The sequence below is a fragment of the Diceros bicornis genome, chromosome 34, assembly GCF_020826845.1.
Source record: "Diceros bicornis minor isolate mBicDic1 chromosome 34, mDicBic1.mat.cur, whole genome shotgun sequence".
Taxonomy (NCBI): Eukaryota; Metazoa; Chordata; class Mammalia; order Perissodactyla; family Rhinocerotidae; genus Diceros; species Diceros bicornis.
This window is the reverse complement of record NC_080773.1, coordinates 29937183-29950521: the sequence shown is the minus strand read 5'-3', so window position 1 is coordinate 29950521 and position 13339 is coordinate 29937183. Positions and strand designations below refer to the sequence as shown.

General features: G+C 39.6%; 1 protein-coding gene and 1 pseudogene across 1 annotated transcript in view; both read left to right on the top strand.

Annotated features, from left to right (window-relative positions):
• The window catches only part of LOC131397315 (zinc finger protein 677-like), a 308052-nt gene that overhangs the window by 10286 nt on the left and 284427 nt on the right, over nt 1-13339 (top strand).
• On the top strand, nt 1158-3879 carry LOC131397329 (zinc finger protein 665-like; annotated as a pseudogene).

Here is a 13339-nt window from a genome sequence, read left to right as displayed (position 1 = left end):
TTGCACAGTGTTCTAATTCAATATAAAACATTTCTCTTCCAACTCTAATAGGAAACCTTTCTGCTGGATTTGCAATAAAGGAATTATCACCAAGAGAGGACATTGATTAAGGAGAATTCTACCATTTATTGATATTGGAAAGCAATGGAAGGCATAGCATCAACAATTTTGACCTCAAGGAAGTCTGGGAAAACTTGCATGAGCATCAGAATGAACGGGGATATGATGCAAGAAATTACAAAGGAGTGCCTTTGACTCATAACAAAAATCCAACTTGTAGAATAGATTGGCCACACGATAAATCCTCAATTAATTTTCTACAAAAACAGAGTGTTTCTGTAAAAGATAATACATACCAATATTTCATGCATGATGAACAATTTATAAGGAATTTGTTAAAACTGAAAAATCACATAAGCAATGCTGGAAACAAGTATATAAAGTGTTTGGAAACTATAACTGAATTAAGTTGGCAGGCACACCTGGCTGAACTGCAGAGATTTCAAACTGAGGAGAAAATTGGTGAATGCAGAGAAGTTGAAAAGTCTGTCAACAATGGTTCCTCACTTTCACCACTTCAAAGAATTCTTCCTAGTGTCGAAAACATTTGTAATAAATATAGTAAGGTTTTTAAATATCCTTTTTTACCTGCACAGTATGGGAGAACACACATTAGAGAAAAATCTTACAAATATAATGAGGGTGGGAAGCCTTTTAGCAAACAATTGAACCTCGTGAGTCATGAGAGAATTCCTTCTGGACCGAGACCTTACAAAGTTAATGAATGTGACAAAGCTTTTAATCAGTGCTTGAAACTTAGTACACCTCAGCAAGTCCATACAGGAGAGAAACCATATAAATCTGATGTAGGTTGCAAAGCCTTTCATCAAAAATCAAAACTTGCGGGGCCGGCCCGGTGGCGCAAGTGGTTAAGTGCGCGCGCTCCGCTGCGGCGGCCCGGGGTTCGCTGGTTCGGATCCCGGGCGCGCACCGACGCACTGCTTGGTAAGCCATGCTGTGGCGGCGTCCCATATAAAGTGGAGGAAGATGGGCACGGATGTTAGCCCAGGGCCGTCTTCCTCAGCAAAAAAAGAGGAGGATTGGCGGATGTTAGCTCAGGGCTGATCTCCTCACAAAAAAAAAAAAAAAAAAAAAATCAAAACTTGCATGTCATCAGAGAATGGATACTGGAAATCTTACAGATGTAATGAATGTGGCATAACCTTTGCTGAGCATTCAGGCCTTACTGAGCATAAGAAAATCCATACTGGAGTTAAATCTTATGAATGTATTCAGTGTGACAAATCTTTAACCAGATTTGTAAGCCTTAGAAGACATCAGAAAATCCATACTGGAGAGAAAAGTTACAAATGCAATGAGTTTTGCAAAGCTTTTATGGAGGGTTCACATCTTAATCGACATAAGAAAATCCATACCTTACCAACGTAATGAATGCGGTAAGGTCTTTAGTCAAAAGTCATGCCTTGTAATTCACCAGAGAATTCATACTGGTGAGAAACTTTACAAATGTAATGAATGTGGCAAAGCCTTTGCTTGGCATTCAAGCCTTATTTGGCATAAAAGAATACATACTGGAGGGAAACCATACAAATGTAATGAGTGTGTCAAAGCCATTACAGAGGGTTCATATCTTACTTAACATCAGAAAATCCATACTGGAGAGAAACCTTACAAATGTAATGTGTGTAGCAAAGCCTTTAGAATGTGTTTGTATCTTACTCGACAAAAGAAAATTCATACTGGAGAGAAACCTTGGAAATGTAATGAATGTGCCAAGGTCTTTAGTCGAAAGTCATGCCTTCTAATTCACCAGAGAATTCATACTGGTGAGAAACCTTACAAATGTAATGAATGTGCCAAAGCCTTTGCTGGGCATTCAAGCCTTAACTCAGCATGAAAGAATCCATACTAGAGGGAAACCATACAAATGTAATGAGTGTGGCAAAGCCTTTACAGAGAGTTCATATCTTACTCGACATCAGCAAGTCCACACTGGAGAGAAACCTTATGAATGTAACGTGTGTGGCAAAGCCTTTAGAGAAGGTTTATAGTTACTCAACATAAGAAAATTCATACTGAAGAAAAACCTTACAAATGTAATGAATGTGCCAAGGTCTTTAGTGGAATGTCATGCCTTGCAATTCACCAGAGAATTCATACTGGTGAGAAACCTTAGAAATGTAATGAATGCGGCACAGTCTTTGCTGAGTGTTCAGGCCTTACTCAGCATAAGAGAAGCCATACTGGAGAGAAACCACATGAATGTAATCAGTGTGACAAATCTTTTACCTGATTTGCAACCCTTAGAAGACATCAGAAAATCCATAGGGGAGAGAAACCTTACAAATGCAGTGAGTGGCAGAGCTTTTGCCCAGTTTTCAAGCTTTACTAAGCATCAGAAAATACATACTGAAAAGAAACATTATAAACTTAATGTAAGTGGCAGTGTGTTTATTCAAAGGTCAAGCTCTGAGCATCATCAGAAAATTCATGGCAGAATAAAACCTTAAAAATATGATTGAGATAAGACTTATGCAAGTGTTCAAGCCTCACTCAATATCAGAGACTCCACTGTGGAGAGAAACCATATAATGTATGTGTCAAACCTGGTGACCAGGGCTCACACCTCACTAGGTATCAGAATATACATCTTTGAAATCACACAGATGTAACATATGGTAAGATGTATCCAAAGTTTAAGCCTTGTGGACCATAAGAGAATTCTTACAAGAGAAATCTTATAAATGTAATGAGCGTGATCAGCTTTATCAAAAAAGTACAACTTCATCGTCATGCAAGAATTTATATAAGATGGAAACCATACAAATGTATAGAGGCGTTTAAGCAATGACCATGTGATACACCAAAGCATTCATACTGGACAGAACTATTACAAATATAAGGAAGCTGATAAATTGTTTAACCAGTTTTCTCAGTGGACTGCACATAAGAATATTCATATTAGAGTGAACTATGTCTATTACTTTTGAAGATTAACCAGTCTCACATGTTAAGTTGCACAGAGAATTAAAAGTTAAAATTATTTATGACTCATGAGATGATGTGTTTCTGTGAAACGAGGGTATCTGTGGAAAAATCTATCTTCAGTAAAAAAAATGTTTTAATTCAATTATTTGATGTTTCCTAAAAAGACTACATTATTATTGATGAGTTACAACCTCGTTTGAAATCTGTTGATGTTATACTTTCATTATATGCTTTTCATTTGTCACCATGATGGTCTCAGGGAAAGCATTGATAGTAAGAGTGGACACACTTCATTAGGTTGGATTTATTCATATCCATGGAACCAGGAATAACTATGACACTAATTTTGAAGATGTAGTATGGTATGAATTTACGAGCATGGGGAGTGGCAGAGGATAGATGTAAAACTGTTACTAAATTATCATGTTTTCTGTGTCCTCAGCCCCTTCTGTAGCTTTGTTGGTGTGACTGTAGGCTTTGATTGATGATTATAGGAATAGATTGCTCTACCAGATGACCATGAAACAGAGTAAGCCAGGAGATTGAGAAAACGACATTTTCACTTGAATAGAATGAGGGGTTACTAGGGATGGCATATGTGGTAGAAAAACTGGAGGGGGAATGGTGGTCTTTTTTTTTGAAAGGTAATGGATGTTGTATATCATAGATTAATGAAAATTAGGCTTATTTTTGGTAACTGAAGAGACAAACATAATAGCACATTTTAATCACAAGAACCAGAGAAGAGTGTGCTTGTAAAAGATTCAAATTTAGCCACTGGAATTGCATTTTCATATCCCTTTATTATGTGTTATACTTTCACATCTAAATAAAGTGTAATTTTTTTTTGTAATCCTGAATGAATCATGTGTCTTCTATTAATCCATGTATCTCCCACTTAATTGGGGTGCTTCATAATGAACACTAATGCTACATCATTAGGCTCTCTAGTTGAATGGCATCTGTCACAATTTCTTTCCATGTGAGATTCATACAACTTATGGTTTTGGAAATATATATTCATAATTTGCATATAAGTTGACTCCATAGTGTATTTCAGATTATTTCTGTGGCTATAATGAAAATAGCATTGCAGTGCAATTTTAGACTTACCCCTGCTAAAACCTGCCTCCCTATACATAAATATACACCATATGATTATATTTCTACATGGGTTTTTTTTGTGTGTACTGAAATAAAATCCAATGGTTGCACATTTACATAATTTGAAAATAGAAATATAGTTAGCATTTGAAGAATACTAGGAAAATTAATTTCAGAACTAAAGATGAGAAGAACATAATCTAGTTTTTCTCCTTGGAGTGCTTGGGAAATAATTTGAAAAGATCAATGTTCATGAGTTTCTTCTTAAGAATGAATGTATGCATGAACAACAGAATTTTTTTTGATAAACTAGAAATTTCGTATATAGGCATACTTCAGAGATACTGTGGCTTCAGTTCCAGACCATGACAATAAAATGATTATTGCTATGAAGTGAGTCATGCAAATTTTTTGGTTTCTCAGTGCATATAAAATTTATGATTACACTATATCCTATTGAGTGTGCAATAGCATTATATCTAACAAAACAATGTGCATACCTTAGTTAAAAAACACTTTATTTGGGGCTGGCCTCTGGCCTCTTGGTTAAATTTGGTGCACTCTGCTTCGGCAGCCTGGGTTCGGTTCCCAGGTGTGGACCTATACCACTCGTTGGCAGCCATGCTGTGGCAGTGACACACGTACAAAATAGAGGAAGATTGGCACAGATGTTAGCTCAGGGCAAATCTTCTTCAAGCAGAAAGTGGAAGATTGGCAACAGATGTTAGCTCAAGGCCACGCTTCCTTAGCAAAAAAAAAGAAAAAATGCGTTATCGCCAAAAATTGTAGAATATCATCTGAGCCTTCAACAAGTCATAGTATTTTTGGTGGTGGAGAGTCTTTTAAAAAAAGAAAAAAACCTGTAAAGCACAGTACAACAAAGTATGCCTGTATACATAAACAAAAAAAAAGTAAAGCAGGATCTTGAAGAGAGATTTGCATACCTGTGTTCACAGAAGCTTTATTCACAATGGCCAAGAGGTAGAAACAACCCAGATGTCCACTGACTGATGAATGCACAAATGAAATGTGGTATATACATACAACGGAATATTATTCTGCCTTAAGATGACAAATCCTGTCATTTGCTGCAACATGGAAGGACTTTGAGGACATTATAGTAGGTGGGATAAGCCAGTCAGAAAAAGACAAATACTGTATGATTCCCTTTATGTGAGGTACCTAAAATAGTCAAATTCATAGAAAAAGTAGAATGGTGTTTGCCTGGGGCTGGGGAGACGTGAAAATAGGGGGAAAACAAGTGAGTTTAAATATTCATGGTAATCAATTGCATCTATATACAAACAAGAAAATGTGCTATATTTTAACTCTGCTAAGCTCAAATAATGTAAAATATTATGAAAGTTGTTTGATACAAAAAAGACGAGGTCAAGGGTGCTCCTACTGTATGTATTAATGGTTACACAGTTATTATGAATCAACAAAAATGTGCACTTGTCCAAGTTTAATAAATGAGACTTACTAAATATGGCCAGAAGAACATAAGTATCTTTTTTGGAGAAAGTAAGTAAATGACCCACAATGGGGAAGGATTGTATTACAGGGCACTGTAAGCAGTTACAGGCTGAAATATTTCCTGGCAGTGACGTGAGACCCATGGAGGAGGTCGATGTGCAGAGGTGGTGAGCAACATACACAGCAAATAAGAGCCAGAGAACAGCACAGCACCAGCAAGTGGGAGAAACGGGACCAGGTGCTCTCCATATGATGTTCAGATAGAGAAGAAACCAGGGAACAAGACAGTTGTCATGTGTACACTCAAGAACTCAATTTCCAGATCTTTAGAAATTCTGCAGAAAATACAAGAGTTAGACACAACAGTGGAGAAGTCCATAAAGTGCAATAAATGGACTAAGTTTCCTGTAAAATGTGATATATGTAAGTGTTCGTTCAGTGTACCCTCATGGACATGATGAATCTAGACAGGGAAAGTAATTTTAGATTATGGCAGTTATACCAAGAAATAATAACTCAGTGAAATTTACACAAAACTCAACAAATTATGTATAGAAAACTGAGAAAAGGGGCCGGCCCCGTGGTGTAGTGGTTAAGTTCGCACGCTCCACTGCTGGCGGCCCAAGTTCAGATCTGGGTGTGCACCAATGCACCGCTTATCAGGCCATGCTGTGGTGGCGTCCCACATAAAGTGGAGGAAGATAGGCACAGATGTTAGCTCAGGGCCAGTTTTCCTCAGCAAAAAGAGGAGGATTGGCATGGACGTTAGCTCAGGGCTGATCTTCCTCACAAAAAAAAAAAAAGAAAAAAGAAAACTGAGAACATACCGTATAAAGAGCAATGAATCTTATATAACAAATTATGTCAAGTCAATTTAATGGTATTTCTGGGATTAAGAGAGTAACAAAAATACATATATTCTCCAGATATGAAATTATCCAATTTAAATACTGTAATAAATTTAATCGACAAAAATGTAACTTAATATTTGGTACTAAGGTGAAAATATGTAGACAGAATGATTAAAACTATCTTCAAAATATTCTGGATTTCATGTAGCATTTAGGGAAACCGCTGCTGAGCCATATCCTGAACACTAGAGAAGGAAATGATGTAGAATGTATGAAACAATATCCATTCCCCAATTCAACCCTCCCACACTTTGGAAATGTAAAACAACACTAACAGCATCATCAAAAATAATGGAATTGATGACTAAATGAAAATCAATTCATTTATAATGCATAGAAATATACAAGATGAAAGTAGCAGTGGCTTAAACAAAACAAATTACCATAGACTTCATTGAAGGCATCGTTCAACTTCATAAGCTCCCTCACTACAATGCTTCCAAGTTGCACTTGTTGAGGTGGAATGAACAACGGCACTCACGGGATGGAAAATGTGGCATGAATAATAATTTAGTGGACAGCCTCAGAGAGATTAGGATGTGAACTTAGACAACGTTTTCCCAGGAGAAATTTGTATGCTATTTATTGTGGCTGAAAGGGAATGATCATTAGTATATGTGATCAACGCTGTCACGGTGCCCTTGAGAGATGCTTTTGTGACACTCCTCAAAACCGGAAAGACAACTGGAAACACATCACTTAGGGTCTCAGGATACTTCTGTTTTACTGTGCTGGGACCTACCACTCTATTGCACATTTTCAAGCAGTGCTTCTGTGTGTAGTAGGATAATGTTGCAACATATTAGTGACAGAACTCTCTATCCAGAATTTTCTCACCAAGAAACCCACTCGTTGGGAGAGTCTACCAGAAGTTGTCCATCACCTAAAGCTGGATCATTACAGTAAAAAAAAAAAAAGGATAAAATTTCGAACACTAGGAATGTGTATTTCAAAAGCAAGTTTCAGAGGCAAAATTATGCAAATGAGAATATGAAATCAGGAAGACCCTACCTTCCTAGACAAAGTAGAGTGGTGTGAGAGAGACATGTAGGTTGATTTCACATTTTAAAACTGATGCTAGAATAAAACACCCTCTGTCACTTACATCTGTTTCTCAACTTTCCATTCCATTCCCAATCCTTAAGATTTTGAAGTCAATGACTCACTCATTTAGCTTCAAATTTATTATGAAAACACAACTGACTTCCCCTTATAGGTATCTTTTATAGAATTTATCAGGTATTTGTGCATATTAATATGTGACTTCCATATGCAGCTTCTTTCACCCTGGTCTATGGAGAGCTCACGGTGCCTCCAGGTGGGGCCGCTAAGCAATCCCTGGTGCCCAGCCACACTGTCACCACACCTCCAATCCATGGGGGTGAAGCGCTGCCCAGGACCATGCCCTACGGAGCCGCCTCACAAGTCCCACATCACTGGGTCATGGTGAGATGGAATCTAGGTGGAGATGAGGACTGAGGGAAGGCCCCAGGTGTCTGAATGAATGAACAGGTGTCAGGCATAATACTTCAGAGGCAGAGATTACCAAGTCTAAAGAAGGGCATTTCAGGAAAAAGAGAACAATCAACTAAGAATATTACTTTATCTGAGAAAGAGCCATTGTCGACTCCCTTTCTTTCTTTTTTTGACATTCGTCCTCAGGCAACATGAACCTTTAGAAGCAATCTGGAAGGTTATTCCTACACAGAGACCAACAAGTGACTTTTTCCACCACTTTCTTCAGAACTTGCCCCCCTCTTGGTGAAGCTCACACATAAGCTGCAGCAGTGGGGCCCCTAGGCTGAACCTGTCACTTCCCTTCTGGTCACAGACCTGGCCCTGATCAAACCCCATGCAGAGCAGAGCCCCCCTCACCCTCAGCCCAGATCTCAGCCTTCTGGAATGGGAGGACTCCGAGACCTGGTCTCAGTGCTGGACACAGATTAGAATCACCTGGGGCACTTCAAATATTACTGAGCCTGGGCCTCACCTCAACTATTGGCAGGAGAATCTCTGGTCAGGGGACACAAGAGATGTATTGCAAAATGCCTCAGCAATCTAATGTGAAGCCTGCCTTGAGCACGACTTAGAGGAGGCAAGCCCAGCACACCTCCCACTTTCTTTTTCTTTTCCAGCATTATTGAGATATAATTAACAAATGAAAATTGTGTATAATTAAGGTGTACAATGTGATCATCTGAAATACATATACACTGTGAAATAATTATCACAATCAAGTTAATTAACCAATCCATGACCTCACAATTATCACTTTTTGTGTCTGTGTGGTGAGAAGATTTACTATCTCAGCAAATTTCTAGTATATAATACACTATTATTAAGTATAGTCACCATGCTACACATTAGATCCCCAGAACTTATTCATTTTGCAACTGAAAGTTTGTACCCTTTGCCTAACATCTCCCCATTTTCCCTACCTCCCAGCCCCTGGTAACCTCCATTCTACTCTGTGTTTCTATGAGTTTGACTTTTTAAAATTCTATATATAAATGAGATCATGCAATATTTGCCTTTCTCTGTCTAGCTTATTTCAGTAAGCATAATGTTTTCCAAGTTCATCTATTTTGTCATAAATGGCAGGATTTCCTTCATTTTTGTGGTTGAATAATATTTTATTGTATATACATACCATGTTTTCCTTATCCATTCATCTGTCAACAGACATTTACGTTCTTTCCATGTCTTGGCAATTGTGAATAATGCAGTAATGCACATGGAGTGTAGCTATCTCTTGAAGATGCTGATTTCATTTCCTTTTGACATATAGCCAGAAGTGGGATTGCTAGATCATATGCATGTTCTATTTTTTAATTTTTTGAGGAAACTCCATACTGTTTTCCAAATGGCTGTACCAATTTACATTCTCAACAACAGTGCACAAGGGTTCCCTTTTCTCCACACCCTTGTCAACACTTATCTCTTCTCTTTTGCTAATAGCCATCCTTGTGGCTTCATTCTCCCTTGGGGCCTTGTTGTCACCAGGATCCAGACAGTGGAAGGGGAAGGAGCAGAAAGAAACATGCAGAGCAGGCAAATGGAGCAGTGGTGGGGGTGAGGATGTGGCTGGCATGTTAACCGGGAGGGTAGTCAGAGAAGGTGGTATCAGAACAAGTACCTGGGGGAGGAAGGGTGTTTGCAACCTGCATCTGAGGGGCCAGATGGTTCTAGGCAGAGGGACAGCCCCTGTGAGGGCGCTAAGGCAGTAGCAGCCTTGGCCCCAGGAAAAGGAAGGACACTTTTGTGGCCAGAGCAGGACGAGGAGGAGGAGACAAGCAGGGGAGGAGGGCAAAGAAGCACTGGGGAAAGTTGATTGGGGAAGGGCCTTGGTCTTCAAACATTTTTCTTCCATATCTCAAAAGAATTTTAGAAGCCATATATTCCCTCACTCATTTTAAGTAAACATGTAATTTATTCTTTATCTTGTATATTAAAACACTAACAAATAACTTAATATCTTACGTGTTCTATATTCATGTCAAAATGTTCATCTAAGCCCCAGCAATTATAGGGTCGCCCTTAAACAAGATGTGGAGATGCAGAGGGAACGCAATTGCGGGAGTTCAAGAAGTCAGTTCTGCACATAGTAAGGTGGAGAGGCCTGTTACATGTCCCAGCAGAAATGTCTAGAAACAGGATACTAGACTTCAAGGGAGAGATCTGGTCTTGAGGGGACATTGGGAGACATGTAGTTGGTGCTGAAAGTCATGCCATGAGCTGATGAGGAAAGGCAGAGGGTATAGACAAAGAAGAGAAGAGGTTAATGGTCTAAGCCTTCGAATGCTCCCACATTCAGAGACCAGACAGGTGAGGAAAACCCATCAAAGGAAACTGAGAAGTGAACAGGGAGGTGAGAAGAAAATTGAAGATAACCTTGGGATGTTCTCAAAGCCAGGAAAATCAGTCTTTTGAGAAAGATGGAGCAATCAACTGTGCAACAAGCTGCTAACAGGACAGTCAGATGAGAAGAGGAAATGGATTACTGGACTGAGAAATGAGGTCATTGATGACTCTGGCAAAGAAGATATCAAAGGAATGGTGGATGTGAAACCTTTATTGGATGGAGTTCAAGTGAGAATTGTAGGCAAGAATCGAAGACAATGACTATAAACAAGTGTTTAGGACGTTGTGCTTTGAAATGAAGCCTAGAAAAAGGGTAGTTAATACAGGTGGAAATGTAGTTAATTGAGAAGTTTTCCTTTTAAAGATGGCAGAGTGCATAAGAAGGTTTTTCGGGGGGGGGGTGTCTGTGTGTAAGATAGACAATACCACCATTTGTGTGTAAGATAGACAACACTACCATTTGTGTATGCTGATCAAAACAAATGTCAAAAAGTAAAAATACATGAAGCAGTGGAGGAAGGATGCCATACCATCCTGACACTGAATGGGGCTGGCAACTGGGGTCCAGCACAGAGTCAGCAACAGCCAGGAGCAGGGACAGACCCTTCTCAGTCAATACTGAGTAGAGAGCACAGGCCTGGAGGCAGGGGGTGAGCCAGCTGGAGAAGATCTCTTCCCTTTGCTCAAGGGGCTCAGTGGAAGAACAGGGTCTTTGAGAAAAAAGATGGAAGAGGATGAGTTGGACTTCTGAGGGGCTCTAGAAGACAGGTATGGATAGACAAATAGAGAAATGCAAGAGGAACAGGGCCAGGAATTAAGCGAGACCAGTCAGTTTGGGTGTATATTTTTCTCCAACTGTGATCAGCCACTTGGGGACAGACACAGACGAGGCAGAGTTCGATGTGATGATGATGTCAGGGAGAAGCAAGGAAGTAGGGGGGCTGTGGGAGAATGAACATTAGTCCTTCGCTTTGGGGCAGTTGACACTGGTCTATAGCACTTTTTAGGGCTCAGTCCATCCTTTTGCTCTTATTTTGAATGAATAACTAGTCACAGGAGATTTGGATCAATTAGAGTTGTAATTTTCAGAACACTTATGGGAATCACCCTCATCACCTGCCCTAGCCTCTTGGTCTTCCCTGAGAAGCGCTCAGCCCAAACCACAGCCAGCCAGCCAGGATCCTTGGAAGGTTTCCTCAGAACATTTAGATGACTGGGACCCCATTTCCAAAATCTCCTCTGAAAACTCAAGAAAGGCACTACAATACTAGCCCAGATCCCTGAAGGAATCTAAAAATAAAAGTTGCTGGATTCCCAGCCCTGATTCCAAAAGGAATCTGAAAATCAAAGAAAACTCCTAGATTTTCAGCAGGCCCAAGCCCCAAAAGGAACTGTACTACCTTCAGGAAACAACTGAGTATTCTCCAAAGACAACGTCTTGAACTCAAGGACAGAGTTTTGAACTGGGAGGACAAAGTCCCTTTCCAGAGAGGACAGTGCCTCTCCTGATCTAAAATAAAGTCAGAGAGTTCAGAACACAATGAAGCAAGCTTGAAATCCAAAAGGAGACTCATCAAACTGAAAGTAGGTGGTGACTCATGTAAGGACTGAGCACAACGGGTACCTAGCTAGATTCCAGGGGTTGCCATCTCTTGTGGGTTGCCTCCTTCAGATCCCACTTCACACACATATATATCAACCTTGAAAATAAAAGAGACAGTTATGTTACCAGGAAAACAAATTTATTCAGGAAAAGCCAAAACATTACAAATCAGAATGTGCAGGATATGGCAATCCACAGGCTAATTTAGCAAACAAGAGAGAGGAACGTTATTTTATAGAGAAAAAGGAGGAAATTGGCAGTAATAGTTTTGAACGAAAGTCCACTGGAAAAAAGCAAGAGTTCAGTGTGGTGATGGTTTGTCATGGGCCTCGTTAATGGGGTAGTTGATTTCTGTTTAGGATGCGATGTACATTTCTCCCTCTAATTAATTATTCTTTCCTGTTGATGTCTTTTTTGGGGTCTGTGATTGACTATATTCCTGTTGATGATTTCTCTTTGGTGGAGTTTGTAATTGACTATCTTTCCTGTAATTGACCTCCAATGGTACTGTGTGGGAGCTTCCCCTTCTGGCCTCCTGACTCCATTTTAAAGGAGGTTTCCCTTTAGTAATTATCACAATATTAATAAAAATATAAATACAGGAATTATACTAAAATCCGATCTCAGTGTTTTCACTCCTCACCTCTTATGATATCTAATTCCACAAGGTGGTGGCTACACCTTGGTTTACTCAGACACCATCTTGTGGGCTCAGATTCCTTTGGGGAGCATGGGAGACTCCAACCAATAAAGTTCCTGCCTGGGTCCAAGAGAAATCACTTCAGCTGGTCAGGAAAATTACCAAGCACATGTTATATATAAATACGAGATGAGAATATTTGATTAAAAATGTAGGTTAGGGGCCCCCATGTAAGGCAAAGCGGCTGAAAAACATTTAGATGGGGAGTTCAGATGTCAGCACTTCTTGACCCGAAATGGTGCGTCCTGGCTCCTTCATGGAGATCCACTTCAGTCAGTCTGCATGGAGTGACCAGAGCTCCGGGTAAGTGAGCTCAGCATAGGGAGACTGGGGAGAGAGAGGGACAGGAGAAGGGTTGCTTCTGTTCTCTTCGCCAAGAGAAATTTATCTTTCAAAGTTTCAATCTGAGTCCAAGCATTTACCTACTTAAAGAAATAAAACCTCACCAAAATAATGGTGGTGGGGGGGAAACCCTTAGAAGTTTGAGACACTGGTATTAGTTCTGGGGAAAACAGAAGAGTGCTGTTTATTGAAAATCACCTTTCAGAAATTTCTGGAGCATGTATAGTTGTGATTTGGTTGACCCAAAATGCACTCAGCACCACCTTCAAAATTTCCACAGGGAACAGGAAAGGAGCTATTAACTCACGTATTTCAAATTAAAAATTAAGGGTG